The following is a 13931-nucleotide window of genomic DNA, read 5'->3' as shown; positions in this document are numbered from 1 at the left end:
GCCTTACAGCCCCGCCTGGGAAGCCATCTTGGTTGGGGGCGGAAGTGCTTCTGCCCCGCTGGGTGCCTCGCTGGTTCCGGTTGGACGGTGGACCGGAGTCCCTGCACGGCAGTTTTGAAAAGGGAGATCAAATGGTTAGGTTAGAACGCTAAGGCTGGCAGTCTGTGGCGGGCTCTGTGTCACGGGATCTGAAGCCCGTCCCAACGCAGGTGGAGCCTTTCCTCGTCGGAGTTCATTATCGTAGTTAAGCACCGCCGTCTGATTGTAACGTCTCCTCGGGATGCTCGTGTACTTTCCCAGGACCCCGGACCGTGGTCTTCCCCTGCGACGAGGCGATGGCACTCTCGGCAGTCCCTTTCCCTCGGAATCCCGCAGCCGCCCGGTGTCCTGGACCAGCCGGGAGCCGGGCGGGCGCACAGAGCCGGCAGCTTGTGCGGGACTGCGGTTGGGGTACAGCAGGAATTCTGCGCTTCCTGCTGGCACTTGGCACGCAGTCTTGCGTGGCTTCTTTGTTATTTGTTATTTTCTGTGGTTCTTAACTGAATACAGTGCTAGGAAAAGTGAGGTTGGTTAGGTTTTGTTTACGGGAAAGGAATTTCACAGTTGCTATGAACTTGGAAGGAGCGCAGGAACAGGGACCCTCGTTTTGCTTGTTTTTCTCTTGATTAGTATTTTGGGTTAGTTGTTTGGGGTTTTTGTTTTTGTTTCGTTTCGTTTCAAACCTGTTTGCCACTGAAGATGTGTCCCTGATATAGGCTTACATTGGCACTAGTTCAGGGAGAGAGGAAAGACCACAGTCCTGAGAAAACAGCACTTGAGGGCTGAGGTTGATGATGGTGGGGGAATAAGGTGTCAAGGAACTGCAAAACTGTTGATAATGGTATTTCAAGAAGAAGAGCTTGCAAGGGACAAAAATCAGCTAGTCATAGTTTAACTATAGTTCTCTGGAGGGACTGACACCTCTTGCTAGACAGAGCAAAGAAGGTAGAACTTATCTGAAAACTTCCTCTTCCCCTTCCTTAAGAGCCTTTAGGAGACAATGTTTACATATCTTAATTAAAAATTCCAAAAACTTATCCTAACACTTCTTCCCCTCCTAGGGCTGTGAGAGTAACTTATACCTCTACCAGTGGTCGGCAAACTCATTAGTCAACAGAGCCAAATATCAACAGTACAACGATTGAAATTTCTTTTGAGAGCCAAATTTTTAAAACTTAAACTATATAAGTAGGTACATTCCTTATCGAGGTAGCACCCACATGTGGTATTTTGTGTAAGAGCCACACTCAAGGGGCCAAAGAGCCACACATGGCTCGCGAGCCACAGTTTGCCAAACAGGGCCAAAGGGATCACAAGCCCACTCCCCTCCCCTTGCTTGAAAAACCTGTATTCTATAACATTTTATATGCTTTCTTCTTTTTTTTTTTTTTTTGGAGGTGTATTTCTGAATTCTTCCCATGCACATGGGAACTAGACATGTGGTATCCCTCCTAAGGCAACACCCCAATCTCACCCACTTCCACCTGAGGCTAATCCACCTCCCTGCAGAGACTGACAGCGGAAGTTCATTTCATAACACTGCTTCCAGCAGTGCGCCCAGAAACCTGGCATACAACAGATGCAGCCTGCGCCAGAACCCTCCAGGGCCTTCCTCTTCATTGGCCCTTCAGCTGCTAGTGCATCTGCCTGACCACAGAAGAGCGGCCAGTATGTGTGTGGCTGGGTGGCCGCTGGAGGGGCCAGAATAAGCAACAGAGCAAATCAGATGTGGGTTCTGGAGCCAGGTCAACATGGTGGCAGGACCAGTCACAGCCTACAGAAGAACCCATATGGCCCTGTGTCCTCTATTAGTTCTTCTCCGGGCGGTTTCTGTTCAGGACAGCTTTAGGGGCAAATTCCAGCTTGTCCTTAAGGCTCAACACCTGGGTATGGTCCTTTCCTAGCAGCTCATCCAGTTTTCGGTCCTCCCGACACTGTGAGATGATCTTCTCCTCCTCCGCAGGCTGGAGATCCTTTCCCCTGATGAACCATTCCAGGTGGTAGCCCACAGCCCCGACCACGAAGGCCACAGGAAATGTGACATAGGGAGCATCAGTACGCACCGCACCACGGTCCAAAGCACAGGCCGCATGACATCTGAGCCGCAGCCCGCACTCCTCCCTATATGCTTTCTAATAATCATCCCTTTTGAAATTCTTTATATAAATATGTATGTATAAAACTTATAAACTAAGCAAGCAGGGAGCCCCAACACACTTAGCAAAGATAATTTCATTTAGCTCTCTCCTTATCTTAAGCTAAACATTTCATTTCCCACTATTGTGGCGACAGGGATGGGGGGTAGACCCTAGAAGATTTGGGAATGTTTGTCAGGTATGTAAAACATTTATCACTACTGTGTTATCTTGTGGTCTTGATGTGTAGGAATGTTTTTCCTTTTAATAGATCCTATAGATAAATGTTGTAAGCTTGTTAGTAAATGGCTTTTGTACCATGCTCCCCCACCTTTTCCCCCCAACCAGTGTGGGATCCTGTCTATATACCCAGCCTCAGAGCTATATTCTAGGCTGCACAATTTGGGTTAGCTGTAACCCATGTATGTCGCTGGCTTATTAATAAAGCTCCTAATATTTCTCCTATAACTTATCTTGGTGTCTTTATGTAACCCATAGATTATGCTACTTTATAACAGTTGATGATGGTGGGGGTGACCCCTAAAGCTGACTCAATAATAAAATTTGGGGACTGTGGCCTATTCTAGGTATTTCCAAGACACTTCTCTTTAAAAAACATATATTGAAGATTTCATAACTATTCTAATGTAGAGAGAAGATTATAGTGTGTCCGCCAGCTATGTCCAATTAATTACTCATCATCAGTCTTATCTGTATTACTTCTCACTTCCTCTCTCACCCACCACCTCCATTATTTTGATGCAAATCTCAGACATGAAAGAATTTCAATCTGTAACAAGCCATTCATTTATAATATTCTAGTTCAGCTCACAACAGCCCTACAATGTAGGGGACATTTTCCTTTTACAAATGGATAACCTGGGATCCTGGCAGGCAGACAGATTTACTCAGTAATAGCATACTTTTCCAAGCCTGTGTGATCTACACATCGGCCCTTCACAGTAGGTAGGGATAATTATTCTATGCATGACAAAAACCTAGAAAGCTTAATTCATGCCTATCCACGTAGCATGATAATAATAAGTGACAGAATCAGCACTTAGACCTAGAAGTTTGAATTCCTGGCTCTTTCCTTTTCTACTTTGTCACACAACCTCCCACAAACTCAAGAAATACTCCCTGGTGGCAGGTCTGTAGTTTGCTGTCATTGTATTCCCATTCCCACCGTATTCCCATTCAACTTGTGTTTGTGTTTGGCTGCCTAGTATCAGCAGAATCTCATTTCCGTGCCTGGGGAATTTGCCCTTGTATGGGAAGATCTTTTCCCATAAGCTACTCTGTTATCGGCCAATCAGACACAACCATCCAGGACTTTAAAAAGAGAGTTAGTGATGTCAAGAAGCGGGGACAGTGGAGATTTCTACTGTTGGCAGCAGTGGTACTACTTGTAACATCCACTCTTCGATACAGTGGGGTGTTGAATCCAGCCAGCTGCTCAGTGCTGGTGGCAGCTGTGGGTGACCCCAGTGATATTCTCACCAGAATCTCCCTGCAGCATGCTTTGACTGGGTTCTGAGTGTCTAGCTTCCCTTTCTTCCTGTTCGTCCCCTGAAACTGGTTCCTTACCTTTCCCAGAGATTCTGCCCAATATCTTAATGACAAAGTTTATTTCTTGGAAAAATCAGTTTTGGTTGCTTGCCCTGGAGGCTTTTAAACCTACGCTCACTCCGTGAGTTCCCAGCCCCATGAGAGTTTGCCTGATGTCTAACAGCCAGAGGGAGGAATGTGAGCATATCAATTAGGATGGGGGGGGGGGGGGACCTACAGGTTTGTTCAAGGTGGTTTGCCCTTGCGCACACGCCTGTCATTACAGGTCTGAAGAGAAGAGGCAAGCTCCCAAGCTGACATCGCCACTGGGGGGCGTGATCTGAAGGCAGTGCTTTCCCTACCTTCCTCGCTGCTTCCCCAGCCAAGTTCATCTGGACGCCCTATAGATGCCACTGTTGCTCTTCTGCCTGCAGAACCCAGCAGTGATCAGAGGCTGTTACCAAACCTTCTTGTCCGGGCACTGAAAGAGCTTTGGAGGTTGGAGGAAACGTGTCTTTGACTTTCTACTCTCCTGTTTTCCTTTCTAATTCTTCCTCTTCTGCCTTCTGCTTCCTTGTCCTGTCAAAGCCAGGCTTGGGCAAAGGGCTCGGCAGCTGGACTGGGTGCTATGCTGGGGACAGAGGGGCAGAGATGAAAACTAAAGTCTTTTTTTCTCAGGGTAATATGTAAGTAAAGGGACCCTCCTAGTTTTATGGCATCATTTCGTTTTGGTATAGGTGTGTGTGTGTGTGTGTGTGTGTGTGTGTGTGTGTGTGTGGTGACTCTTGATGTCGAATTTTCTTCTTTTTACCTTAAATCTTTATTTTTATTTTATTTATTCATTCATTCATTCATTTTAGATAAGAGAGACGGGGGTTGGGGGGAGGAGCAGGAAGCACCAACTCCCACATGTGCCTTGGCTGGGCAAGCCCAGGGTTTTGAACCCACGACCTCAGCATTCCAGGTCGACGCTTGATCCACTACGCCACCACAGGTCAGGCACCTTAAATCTTTAAGGGTAGAATTTTAAACATCCAATGTTTAAGTTTAAGAGATTATCTTTAATCACTTTGGGCCACTAAAATCAAACCTAGGCATTCCACCAATGATGATAGCTGTCATTTTGAACACTATCTAGGCACTCTGCATATATTATCTTTAATTCTCACAATAATCCTGCAACATAGGTGGTCTTATAGTTATTTGATTGGTAAAACAAGATTCCATGGGACAAAGTAACCTGTCTGAGATCACACAGTCAGCAGCTGAGGCTGTCTTCTGACCCCAGTCAGTCTGACTCTGAAGTCCTTGATTTTTCTACCTTGTTGCCTTATTAGCTTCAAAGAAAATTTCAGAACATAAGTGACAGATGGGCCAAACAATTCTGAGCAACATTCAGATCATCCCCACACTGCTTCCTACCATATGCCTAAAGGTGGGTCTCCGCCGCTGTACCACAGTTTGGGGACTCAAGCTGGAGTGGCTCTCCCAAGATCTGGGGATAAATGGTGCATAGGATAAGGAGACCTGAAAGCCAAGTGTCTGTACACTAGAGACCTTCCTTCCTTCCTTCCTTCCTTCCTTCCTTCCTTCCTTCCTTCCTTCCTTCCTTCTTTTATTTCTTTTCTTTCTTTCTTTTTTCTTCTTTTCCAAGTGAGAGGAGGGGAGATAGACTCCCACATTTGCCTGGACTGGTCTACCTGGAAATCCCTGTCTTAACTGATGCTCTGCCCATCTTGGGCCATTGATTGGCAACTGAGCTATTTTTAGTGCCCAAGGCTGAGGAGCTGTCCTCAGTGCCTGGGGCAGATGCACTCGAACCAATCGAACCATGGCTGCAGTAAAGGAAGAGAGAGAGAGAGGGAGGGAAAAGGGAGGGAAAGGTGGAGAAGCAGATGGTTGTTTCTCCTGTGTGCCCTGACTGGGAATTGAACCCAGGACATCCACAGACTGGGCCAATGCTCTACCATGAGCCAACTGGCCATGGCCAAGGCCTGTCTTTCAAAAGTGGGAAGAGCCTTGCCTGTGGTGACACAGTGGATGGCATGTTGGTCTGGAATGCTGAGGTCACTGGTTCGAAGCCCTGGGCTTTTTTCGTCAAGGCACATACAACAAGCAACCGATGAACAACTAGAGTGAGGCAACTGTGAGTTGATACTTCTCGCTTCCCCCTGCTCCTCTCTCTATAAAATCAGTAAATAAAACTCTTTTAAAAAGGTGGAAACATATTCTGACATTTTTATTTTTTCTAGGCCATGAGAATTCTCATCTTCTGAACATTAAGGAGAAAGACTTTTCCTTACTTTTTAATAGAAATATAGAAACCAAGCCAGCATAATGCCTAAAATAGGGTTTTCACAGATTATTGCAGATGCCACATCTCTTTCCGTTACGTAATATGTGGTCTAAGCCTGACCTGTGGTGGCGCAGTGAATAAAGCGTCAACCTGGAACCCTGAGGTTGCCGTTTCGAAACCCTGGGCTTGCCTGGTCAAGGCACATATGGGAGTTGATGCTTCCTGCTCCTCCCCCCCTTCTCTCTCTCTCTCTCTCTCTCTCTCTCTCTCCCTCTCTCTCTCTCTCTCTCCACCCCTTTCTAAAATGAATAAATAAAATTAAAAAAATAAATAAATAAAAAATATGTGGTCTAGTATCTGGGAGAGGGCCCCGTAGACCTTGCCTCCTGAACTCAGTGATTCCATAAGTGTTTTCAAAGTGAATGAGTGCCATTGTACATGGATGTCACGCTATCACAAAGTATCTGCTGAAAGGATGTGCTAGAAAAGATGGTAGGGTCTCTTACCATTACCTACCCACGAGTTGAAACACTGACCACAATAAGACAGTTCTGTCACACCACACTCAGGTCAATGCCTGATTTCACATAAGGTGGCCGCGTTCTTGGCATCTCACCATTCAATCTGGAGGGTGATCCTGCTGACTCTTAGACCTGTGCCCTGACGATGCTGGAGGGAGGGCTGTTTTCTTGTGGAGTGAGACTGGGATGGGGACAGGGCATATGGAAGAAGAGGTAATTCATGGAAAGGCAACATTACCTAGGGAAATTAAAATAAGAAATTGAACTGTGCTAGGCTAGGAGAAATGTAAAGGAAGGAGAAAGCAAGAAAGAAGCGAAAAGAAGAGGAGCAGAATCGGACAGCAAATGAGCAGAGAGCAAAGGAAAGAAAGGGACACTCAGCCTGGTAGAGGACAGACCGTGTCAATAAAGAAGTGTCAGGGTCAGGGCAGAGCTTGAATTCCACGTTGCCGCCCAGTGGGGTTCAGATATTCGGTGTTTGCTCTTGGCTGAGATGCCAGTGGGATGAAGGGAGCTACTGCAGTTGTCTTGACATCTTATCTTTATGGCTCTGTTTGTCCGCCCGTGTCTGCTGGAGGTGACATGTGTAGTAGAGGGGGCAGTTATTTGACTTCACTGTTTGCAGATACCTGAGCCTCTGCCTTCAACAAATAGCCAGGCAGGCATCACAGCTGATGAAGTGGACCTGGATGTCTGGGCTTCACACCTTCTCAACACTTTGCCTGAGAAAGGTGGTAGTGAAGCTCACAATCCAAACTCCTTGTTCGTCGAGCCCTTACTGTGTTCACTAGCTCTGTGCTGGACGCTGGGGAAGATACAAAGGATATTGGATCAAAAGTCAATGGTTCTGTAACAAGCTCTCACAACTTTCCCAGTCTCCTTCGTTGCCTTTTCCCCTCCCCACCCATCCACCCCAGCTGATGAGCCTTCTTTGTATATATTGAGAAAATAGAAGTAATCAGGCACTAATTGCCTCACAGTAAATTGTATCTACCAACCTACCTGAACCTAAACTCACTCTCCACCTTCTCTCTTGTTGCAGGAACAAAGTGTTCCTGCTCCTTTGGCCTCTGCACTCGACCTCTGGATCTCTCTCCCGACCTCTCAAAGACCTCTTCTCTTTCCTACGTGATTTTCTCCTTCTCAGCTGGGTCATTCCTGTCATTAGTCTTTTCTTTTTCTTTTTATTAAGTGAGAGCCGGGGAGGCAGACAGACTTCTGCATACGCCCTGACCAAGATCCACCCAGCAAGCCCCCTACTTGATGGTGCTCTGCCCATCTGGGGCCACTGCTCTGTTGCTCAGCAACGGAGCTATTTTAGCACCTGAGGCAAGGCCATGGAGCCATCCTCAGCACCCAGGGCCAACTTGCTCAAACCATTCGAACCATGGCTGCTGGAGTAGAAGTGTGGAGGAGGGTGGAGAAGCAGATGGTCGCTTCTCTTGTGTGCCCTGACTGGGATTCAAACCTGGAACTTCCACACGCTGGGCCAACACTCCACCACTGAGCCAACAGGCCAGGGCCCATCATTAGTGTTTTCTAGTGTGAAAATGCTCCTTTGTCTACCTGTCTCCTTCAAGCCCTTGCACATGTCTCCTCCTCTCATCACGATGAAATGTCCTGGCCATTGGTAATTGCTGTTTCTACGAGTCACCTCCCATCTCTTCCTCAGCTTCCTCCACTGGGGTTTCTTGTGTCACCACTCCATCCACTAAAAGGCCTCCCTCTTCATCTTGCCCATTTCAGTAGTGACTTCTCAGTTTCTGGACCTTTTAGCCATGTTCAGCATAGCTGGCTTGCCCCTTGTTGATACCGTTCCCTCTTGACTTCTGTGACGTGCTCCAGTGGCCTTCTATGACCTCATTAGGCACTTCTTCCCGATTATGTCTGCTTGTTCTTCCTTTGCTTGACCTGTCAACGTTGGCCAGGCCCAGGCTCAAGCCTCAGCCCAGGTCTGTTCTTAGTCTGCCTTCCCTGCCCTGTGGCCTTAATACTTACTGAGTTGTGAAGTTCGTTTGTTTTTGTTGTGTTTTGTTTAAGTTCTACCAGGTAAATGAGAAATATCAAACCTGCTTGGCCCACGACTGGATGATAAAATACTTTGAATCCTTAGATACGTGAAAATTTGTGGTTTGGATATAAACTAGTTTGGGAGCAAATGCAACCAATTCACTGAAGTGTGTTGAACAGCCTGGTTGGTTTTTTGATACACTTTTGGTGTGGCTGGGGATGGTGGAAGAGTGCAGTCCCTGACCTTTGAATTTGAAAAGTTGTGCAGCCAAGTTTATATCTTGCAAAGGAAAAGCATAAAGTTGTGTTCTGCAATGTCAGTGCCCAAAACAGAATGGGATCTTTGGGTGCTGACCACCTAGAATACTATGTCAATGGGAGCGACTCTAACCCTCCGTCCTGTTTGCAGCTGCCAAGCCGTCCAATGATTATTTTCTGAAAATCCAATTTATCTTTTTATTTTTAGAGAGTGCTTCTAATGTTGGAAGGCCCCAGGGGCCCCTCCATTATGCCTTTACCTAGGTGGAAGTTTGAATGAACTCCAGCTATTCCAATAGACTGTGGGCAGCTCCGAGTGCGGGGGCCCTGAGATGGAGGGGTGGTCCCTGCATGGGGAGATGGTGGTGACCCAGGTGACTTTTCCTCTGGACTGCCTCGTTTGGCTGTCTTGCCCTGTAGCTCTGGTGTATGAGGCAATGGGAGGAGATCGAAGGCATCCACTGTTATTCTGGCCCTGTTGAGTCTCACCTTCCCCTTGGCTTCAGCTCTCATAGGGCTCTCGCAACATCATCGCCTCCCTGTGCCCCTCAACTCTAGGGCTGGTGAGGGCTTCTACCTTTACCTAGTCTCTGGGCACCTCCTCCGTTTCCTGCCATTCCCTTATGCCTCCCCACACCTCTGTACACAGCACCTTCATTCCATTCTTGTCCCTTAAAACCCTTGAGGTTGCTATCTGTTTCCAGCTGGAACTGAGAGTGATACAGATGGTTACAGACTCGGGATTAATAGCATAATCCTCTCCCTCTGGTTAGTACCAGGTCCCAGGCCAACCATGGGCTTGCCCTGGAGGAAGAACCAGGAACTCAACAATTTGTAGTGTGCTAAATTTCCAGAATGCTTTGGCAAGATAAGGCTCTGTTTAGGGAGGTGAGACGCTCCATCCTGGTTCATCCTGGAGGCGACCAGAGTTTAGTGAGGCTTAGCTGAGGAGGACGCTCCTCTAGCCAGGGATGAATGCTCTGTGTAGATGGAACCGGGCAGCAGTTTATCAGGCAGACACAGGTGCATTTGCTTTTCTGTCTGGGACTTGCTTCCTTCTAACATCACGTGGGTGGCTGCAATAATATCAGCTCAGCTGTTCCCTAACAGCAGCATTGGAAGCCATGGTTTCCTATGAACTGCTCTGGAAAATGGTCAGTTGTTTAACAACCAAAAAGTTTCCGGTCTTCTCTTATTGTGATTAAAGCTGTGGGGAACCTAATGTTTCCTGGACACCTCTCTGCGCCCGATAACATGATCAATTACTGAAACTGTTTTATTTTGTCCAATCTGGACGCAACTGTGTGGGGTCGGTGGTGGTGTGCCTGCTTTGCAGACAAGGAAGTGTGGGCTCAGGGCTGTCCGGCTCGAGGGCCCACATCCCACAGGTAGAAGTACCATGTGGCAAAGTGGTGGAGGATGCAGGTTCTGGGCAAGAGCCGCAGGTACGCGCCACCTGCCTCAGTTTCCTCATCTGTAGAATGGGGGTCACAGCAGTGCCTGCTTCATATTGCTCCTGTGGGAATTGAAATGAGAGGATACATATATTTAAAGTGCTCCAAGCAGGACTCGGTGCATCCTGAGCAGTCAAAACATTTGCTCGTTTTCTTTTCGGATTTTAGCCATCAAATTCATATTTAGAACTGTTTTAAGCAGCTCGAGCTGTTTATTATGTTTTGCTCTTGAGTGAAAGGAAGATGAGACAGTGACAAAAACGTTTTCTCCGACCTAATTTTGTAGCTCCTGACAGTTTCCTCTGACTGGTTTTGCCGTCAGCCAGACCTAGCGGGTCTCCGCAGCGTTTTCGGAGCGCCTGTTTCTCATCTGCTCCAGAACGGCTGGGCTCTGCTATCTGAGCGAGGCTGTGAACGCTGGGAGAAATTGGATAAGGCCTTTGAAAATCAGTCTGTGGGCAAAAATGCAACTCATCAGTGGCTGTCCATTTTTAAGCTTTTTTCTTTTGCTCCAAAACCAATGCTTGCTAAGACAGCTCGAAACCATTTTGTAGGGATCCGAGGTTTAAATAAATGATAAAATTCTAAAGTTTCCAGGTCACTGTTTTAGGAAGCCTGAAAAGTGTGGGCTATGCTAGCTAGGACTGCAGCCTGTTGTCCTGAACAGCTGGGGCCTTTTCCAAGGCGGATGGGGACAGGGTGAGTTCCCCTGGCTGGCCCAATGAGCAGACTGCAGTCCGAGTCCCTTCCGCTGAGCGCACACCATTTCATGGGAAGCTAGTTTATGAAACAGGACACCTGCACACAGAAAAAAGACACTGAAAAGAAATATTTGCGTTTTGCTTCCTAGTATATGCAATCATTTATAACAGCAAAGCTAGAGGTACGTTTTCTTGACAGAGAAACATGCACCATCACAAAGGTAGTTGCTGCTTATTTGAAAGAAAAAGCAGTTTTAGCTATGTTTTTTCTAAATATTAGACATGCAGGAACAACATGTTAACTAGAGCAACCACATTCAAAATTCCGTTAGGATAATAAAAATATCAAGCTTCTGTGCACACCTATTGACATATTAAAACCATCCATCACATCACATGTTGAAACTGATTGTTCGTTTATTTGTTTTATCGAGAGAGAGAGAGAGAGAGAGAGAGAGAGAGAGAGAGAGAGATGAGAAGCATCAACTTGTAGTTGTGGCACTTTAGTTGTTCATTGATTACTTCTCATATGTGCCTTGACTAGGGGGCTACAGCCACGCCAGTGACCCTTTGCTCAAGCCAGTGATCTTGGGGTCAGGCCAGCAACCTCTGGGCTCAAGCCAGCAACCATGGGGTCATGATGATGATCCTATGCTCAAGCCAGTGACTCTGTGCTCAACCTGGATGAGCCTGCTCTCAAGCTGATGACCTTGGGGTTTGAACCTGGGACTTCAGTGTCCAAGGTCAATGTTCTATCCACTGTGACACCATTGGTCAGGCTAAAGCTGTTTTTGTAGTAGGGGCTACTGAAGCCTTTTTCTGGATGGCCCAGGTGTCCAGAGCAGGGACAGAGAAAAAAACTCCATCAAGCCATCAAAGACAATGGAAGGGAACCCCAAAGGCTCCCATTTAATGGTCACCACTGTCAGAAAGGGGTAGGTGGTGGCTCTGGGGGGATGGGTGAAATGGTGTATGAGAGAGAGAGAGAGTTTTCAGTCTTCTTTTTTGTGTGTGTGACAGAGACAGAGAGAGGGACAAATAGGGACAGGCAGACAGGAAGGGAGAGAGATGAGAAGCATCAATTCTTTGTTGCAGCACCTTAGTTGTTCATTGATTGCTTTCTCATATGTGCCTGGACCGGGGGCCTGTAGCAAACCGAGTAACCCCTTGCTCAAGCCAGTGACCTTGGGCCCAAGCTGGTGAGCCTTGCTCAAACCAGATGATCCTGCACTCAAGCTGGCGACCTCGGGGTTTTGAACCTGGGTCTTCTGGGTCCCAGTCCGACATTCTGTCCACTGCGCCACCACCAGGTCAGGCTTTTCAGTCTTCTTTGATAATGATTGATCTATGTTTGTAAAAACCCTCTGCTATTTATTGGTGAGTGACAGCCAGACACTGATGGGTAGATTATGAAATAATGAGTACTATATATTCCCATGTATAAGACGCACCTTAATTTTGGGGCCCAAAATTTGAAAAAAAAATGTATTACATAAAGTTATTGAACTCAAGTTTTTTTATCATAAAATTTATACTACTGCTCATCAATGTCAAAACTCCCATTCACTAGCTTGTCCTCATCTGTATCTGATGATGAATCACTGTCTTCATATATTGCCTCATCCTCAGTTCCATCTATGGCATTTGAAATGCCGCACTTAAATGACTTGACAATTATCTCAATCTTGATATTATCCCAGGATCTTTTCACCCAGGTACAAACTTCTCCTATAGTTGGTTTCTTCACTCTTCCTGCTGGTGTCAAATTGTCCCCAGAAGATGTCATCTATTGGTTCCATTTGTCTCTCATGGCAGCTTTGAAGGGTTGAAGCTGGGATGTCAAGCCTCCAGATATGATGGCAAGTTTTGTTTTTTTCTCTGCGGCAATCTTTGTGTGTTTTTGTTATGTGTGCCCTGAACTGTTCAAGCAGCAATAGGGCAGGTTTGCATAAAAGCCCACCTGGTCTCCTCCAAACTTTCTCAAACCAGATCTTCATCCCATCCTGATCCATCCAACCCTTGTCATGAACGTGCACAATCACTCCTCAAGGAATGTCTTCTTTTGGCATTGTTTTGTGTTTGAAAATCAGCATAGGAGGCAGCTTGGTTCTGTCGGCACAACAAGCTAGGACAGCTGTACAATGGCTTTTTCCATGTCCACTTGTCTTCACAGTTACAGTTTTCACCCCCTTCGTATCAACAGTTCTGTTACTTGGGACATCAAATTGAAGGGGGACTTTGTCCATATTTGGAATCTGTCCCAACTCACACTGATGTGTCTTCTGACATTGAATGATAAAACAATGAAATTCAAGGACCTTCTGCTCACAGCTTTCGGGCATCTTTTGGTTAAGTCTGGTGCGTGTACGCATGCTTAGTCCATTCTGTTTCATGATCCTGAAGCACCAATTGCTGATGTAACTTCTTTTTCATCAGCAATTCTTCTTGCCTCATGCTGAACCATCTTTGTGGACACAGGAATTCTAACTGCCCTTTGCTCTTCAATCGTATCTTCAGTTCCCTCTCTACATCAGGCCATTTTGCTGACCTACCTCTCATGGCCTTCTTCTGCTGTGGTGTTTTCAGTAGGGTTTCTTCTTCCCATATCCAGTCTTGAATTGACTTCTCAGTTGAAGAAGGACAAAACTTATGTTCAGCAGCACCATTTCCATTCACTTTTGCAAACTGGATCACTTTTTTTTTTTTTTTTTTTTGTATTTTTCTGAAGCTGGAAACGGGGAGAGACAGACTCCCGCATGCGCCCGACCGGGATCCACCTGGCACGCCCACCAGGGGTGATGCTCTGCCCACCAGGGGGCGATGCTCTGCCCCTCTGGGGCGTCGCTCTGTTGCGACCAGAGCCACTCTAGCACCTGGGGCAGAGGCCAAGGAGCCATCCCCAGCGCCCGGGCCATCTTTGCTCCAGTGGAGCCTTGGCTGCGGGAGGGGAAGAGAGAGACAGAGAGGAA

At 46.8% G+C, this 13931-nt stretch overlaps 1 pseudogene; it reads right to left on the bottom strand.

The window, feature by feature from the left end:
- Positions 1–1666: 1666 nt before the first annotated feature.
- Positions 1667–2131, bottom strand: LOC136308633 (small integral membrane protein 12-like; annotated as a pseudogene).
- Positions 2132–13931: the final 11800 nt, after the last annotated feature.

This window comes from Saccopteryx bilineata, chromosome 6 (genome assembly GCF_036850765.1).
Source record: "Saccopteryx bilineata isolate mSacBil1 chromosome 6, mSacBil1_pri_phased_curated, whole genome shotgun sequence".
Classification (NCBI taxonomy): Eukaryota; Metazoa; Chordata; class Mammalia; order Chiroptera; family Emballonuridae; genus Saccopteryx; species Saccopteryx bilineata.
This window is presented reverse-complemented; position numbering and strand designations above follow the sequence as displayed.